Raw genomic sequence first — 4,769 nt, 5'->3', positions numbered from 1 at the left:
TATGTCACTCTCCGACTTCAGATTCAATGTGCCTTGTGTACGAGACCAAAAGAAATGGAGGAAGTTCGAGACTGATGGGTTGGAAGCAAGATTTTGTAATGCTCGTGATCCAAAAATGCTGCTCATGCTTTCACTTCTTGGCTTCCTTCCCTCTCCTTTATTTTACCCAATCCCTAGAGCTTTTTTTTCCAATTCCGATGAGCAGCCCTAAAATGAGATATACTATCTATATTTTTGCTTCTCACATTCTGACTAACCTGCCATGTAGTTTTACCATTTCCTAACCCCCCCCCCTTTCCAATTTTGGCACAAATGCTTTGGTCAGGCGTGTACGTTTTGACTAGAGATGCATTGATTCCTGGTGGCCTTTGAGCAAGGAAACTAGGACTGAACTGTACAAACGAGGTTGGTAACTCCATTTCTAGTCAACTGTTGTCTACTGATCATGCAGCGGTAGTGAGGGCTTCTCCACTTGGCCTCGGTGTCACTTTCGCCTATTTAGGTTACTGAAAGGCTTCTGCTTGTACAGACATGGACTGACGATAGAACCTGACTCAGTGGAGCTGGACTCAGTCACAGGGATATTAATAGCTCCATCCGGGCTCTCTCAAAGATGGGCTTCTTGGTTGCATACCTAAAGATTGCTTCGCTTTCCACACGTACCACTCTGTTTTCAGGGGAGGAAGGAATTGGAAATTAAAGAAAATGTTAAATCTATTTGTAGAGGAATTATTGATCGAGGAACTGTTGAACACAGTTGTCATAATGGATGATTCACTGTGCTGAGTTTGTTTTTGCAATACTGTTTTTATAACATGAATTGGTCAGTGCCATTCTAAACTCAGGGAAAGAGTGAGTGTCCCTTTTTAAAACGAAGGGAAAGAGTGAGTGTCCCTGAGCAAGATCTAAGCAGTGCAGAGTAAAGAGATTGAATTGGGCTGAATGGGGGGGGGAGGAGTATGCTTCACTTTTGGCACTGGCTGAGGAACTCGACATCTGTCAGGGAAAATGTTGAAAAATTGTTACGGCAGGTCACTTCGAAAAATTCAATCCGGCAGAGTCAACATGATTTTGTGAAAGGGAAATAGTGTTTAACCAATTTATTGGAGTTCTTTAAAGGATTGATGCGCTGTGGATAAAGGGGAACCGGTGGATGTACTGTACTTAGATTTCCAGAAGGCATTTGACAAGGTATCGCATCAAAGCCTATTGCAGAAAATAAAAATTCATGGTGTAGGCGTAACATATTGGCATGGATAAAAGATTAGCAGTTAACAGGAAAGAGAGGGTCGCCGTAAGAGGGTCTTTTGCTGGTTGGTGGGATATAACAAATAATGTGCCACAGGGATCAGTGCCTCGATATTTTACAATGTTTATAAATGACCTGGATGAAGGGACCAAAGGTACGGTTGCTAAATGTGCTGATGAACCAAAGATGGGTAGGAAGGTGAGCTGTGAAGAGGACATAAGGAGACAAAAATGGGTCATGGATGGGTTAAGTGAATGAGCAAAGAACTGACAAATGGAGTATAGTGTGGGCCGATGTGAAATTGCCTGCTTTTGGTAGGAAGAATAAAAAAGAAGCATGCTATCTAAATGGTGAGCTTGCGGAGCTCTAAGATGCAGATGGATCTGGGTGTCCTAGTGCATGAATCACAAAACGCAGGTACGTGATTAGGAAAGCCAATAGAATGTTATCATGGCAAGGAGAATTTAATATAAATGCAGGGAGGATATACTTCAGCGGAACAGAGACTGGTGAGACCACATTTGGAGTGCTGTGTACTCGTTATTTAAGGAAAGCTGAAATTGCATTAGGAGCAGTTCAGAGAAAGTTTACTAGACTATTTCCAGGAATGGGAGGGTTGTCTTATGAGGCAAGGTTGGACAGGTTAAGGCTTGTATCCGCTGGAGTTTAGAGGAGTAAGAGCTGACTTGATTGTGAGGGGTATTGACAGGGTGGATGTGGAGAGGATGTTTCCTCTGTGGGAGAATCTAGAACTAGGGGTCACTGATTAAAAATAAGGGGTCGCCCATTTTTAGACCGAGGAGGAGGAATGTTTTCTGAAGGGAGTGAGCCTTTGGAACTCCCTTCCTGAAAAGATGATGGAAACAGAGAGCCTTGAATATTTTTAAGGCGGAGGTAGGCAGAATCTTGGTAAACAAAGGGATGGAAGGTTATCAAGGTAGGCGAGAGATTCTAATCAGATCAGCCATGACCTTATTGAATAGTGGAGCAGGCTGAAGAGGTCTAGTGGCCTACTCTTCCTAATTCGTATGTCTGCATCACATCATGCGAACTGGCTGCCTGTCTCCAGGATAATCGGGTGTCCTGTAAGGACAAAGAAACAACACTGGTATGAACGACGACGCTGTTCTGTCAATGGAACCGTTTTCTTTAAAACAATGAGCGTAAACCAAACCAAACAGATTGGGATTAGACAGGAGAGGAAGACCCATAAACATTTTCACTTGTCTGCTCTGGTTTGTGTTGAAAAATGGGTTTGGATGGTCGAGTGGGAAAATACATCTCGATGCATTTGTTTTGGTGTTGCGATTAGGAGCTACGCTCACCATCTTAACAGACCAGGGCAGTCATTTAATCCTAGTGTGAAGTCTCTCATTCTCTATCATTCACGTCCATTTTGAAAAAAATACTATTTTTAGCTGTTTTCTGGCAAGCACCTTAATGAGAGGGAACCGTTACCATCCCAGTTTACATGCACCCCAGTCTGAGGTGAGAAAATGTAAATCCTTCGACAAGACCCTAAGGCGTTTAATTTGTTTATTGTTTGCTGCTGCAAGCAAGCAAATCCTACACTCTCATCCTTTCCTTTCAAAAAAATGCAAAATTCCAGACTTCCTTCCTCAGGTTATGCAAAACATGCTGGAAACACTCAGCAGGTCTGGCAGCAGAGAGCGAAGGCAAGAGGATAAGTAACAAAACAAAAAAAAGTGCCTTCGAAAGGTGCCATGCTCAAAAACTGTTATACTTCTTTAAAACTCCCAATTCTAATGAAAGATGGTCAGTCGGAATGTAATCTCCTTTCTCCATGGATGCTGCCAGGTCTGCTGAATATTTCCATTTGTTTCCCTCTCATATTTCCAGCATCTGCAATACTTTGTTCTTCCTTGGGGAATATAACCATTTGTTGGAGCAAGAGGTTTTGAACTGGGATTGGAACCATCGCCTCCTCCAACTGTGCAGTGCAGGACTCAGCCATTAAAAGGCAATTTGATTCCTGGTGTTTGGGAGTGGTGAGGGGTGGGGTGGGGGGGGTTGTTGGACAGGACTGTGAAAGAAGTGGGGAAAGAGCACCGTTGTTGGATTGGGGGCTACAACGATCACTCCTGTTGTTCCTTTGGCCAAGGAAAATCAGCCGGAAGGCTGGTGCATGTTGAGTACAGTGTATACTTACGGCAGTGACTCGTGGCAGCCCTCCTGAAACATAGCCACTTGGGGAATGCATTTCGGAGGACAACGGAACTGGATCCAAATACGTTTGGGAGAAGGGGTGAGAAATCTGATGTCTGGCATCTCATACCCAGTGGGTGTTTCATGAGGGTGTGCCCAGTTGGCAGCCTTTAATACTGCAAAATGATGGACTGAGTTGTGCTATGATTCTGCAGTTCTGTCTTCCTATTACTGGAAGCCCCAATCGATCTATAGAGCAGCAACGAGAGTGCATCATCACCCAGTGGTAGAAACGTGTAACTTCAGTTGGTTCATACCAGGTTTCCCAGCGTTAAAGTACCCAGTCCCTGGAATGAAGCAGGTTGGAACCCACACTTTAATCATCATTGGATTATGCTCTTTGTTTTTGAGCTACCTACGGGACGCAGCCTCAGATAACCAGGTGGGGGCATTCCCTCAGCCCTGGCCTCCCTACCATCCACCTGGGGTATCAGGCATTCAGGTGGGAATGGGAACTGGTATGCCAAGGCTCTGATTTCCCCCCCCCCCCCCCAAGCCAGATGATTGCTCAGTTATCTGTTTCACCGCCTTGTTAAGGGTGATCAATTTGGCTAAAACTCATCACATGGTGTTGGCTACCAGATACTTGGGCCAGTGTTCTACCCTCCCTACTGTGGCATGACATGGCACTGGGTGCTTGCCTGTCAGATGTTAATGACTCTCCCCAGCAAATCGCCCGGGGGGGGGGGAGACCAAGGCAGGGTCAGGAGTGGAAGTCACTCTCATCCATTTTCATCTCTGAAAAACGTTTGCTCAAAAACGAAATGAAATTAAACAAAGGCTGAAAAGGATTTAAAAAAAAAAATCTGTGACTTAATTCTAAAACAGCTCCTGCTGCTCAAATTCACCTGGAAGAAGGGGTGGATGAAGGACTGGGGCAGTCCAAAGATTTATTTGCGAATTCTGGAGCAGTGAAAGAAATTCCTTTGAAACATCTTTGCTCCCTCCACCCTCCCCCACCCCCTACTCCACCTTAAAAAAAAAGGCAAAAAGTATATTAAAATTGTATTTGATTCGTTTCTCAGCTTTGCGTGCTGCCTCTATTTTCAAAACTGGCACAATATCTACCAGTGGCTGCCTTGTGCTGTTGTGCAATATAGACTCCTGCATTTAAGTCTGTTATGAGTCTGATTGTGATGTGTGTAAATATTAGATGATTTGTGTGTATATTGAGCTTCTCTGAATTGGATTGTTTTGAGAATATAAGTTCTTTATTTCTTTCTGATCAAAGTAACTATAGATCTGTACAAGTTCTTTATAATAATGTATACATTTATAAAATGGCTACAATGGT

The 4,769-nt window shown here is 43.8% G+C and overlaps 1 protein-coding gene across 1 annotated transcript in view; it reads left to right on the top strand.

Moving 5' to 3' along the window:
• Nucleotides 1-4,769, top strand: part of ubtd1b (ubiquitin domain containing 1b) — a 126,748-nt gene extending 121,979 nt beyond the window's left edge. The window contains exon 3 of the mRNA XM_072479656.1: nt 1-4,769. This exon is cut by the window's left edge and continues 4,861 nt beyond it. The gene's annotated coding sequence lies outside the window, so the exon portion shown is untranslated.

The sequence above is a fragment of the Scyliorhinus torazame genome, chromosome 16 (genome assembly GCF_047496885.1).
Source record: "Scyliorhinus torazame isolate Kashiwa2021f chromosome 16, sScyTor2.1, whole genome shotgun sequence".
Taxonomy (NCBI): domain Eukaryota; kingdom Metazoa; phylum Chordata; class Chondrichthyes; order Carcharhiniformes; family Scyliorhinidae; genus Scyliorhinus; species Scyliorhinus torazame.
Note: the sequence above shows the minus strand (reverse complement) of the source record. Positions and strands in the feature narration are given on the sequence as shown.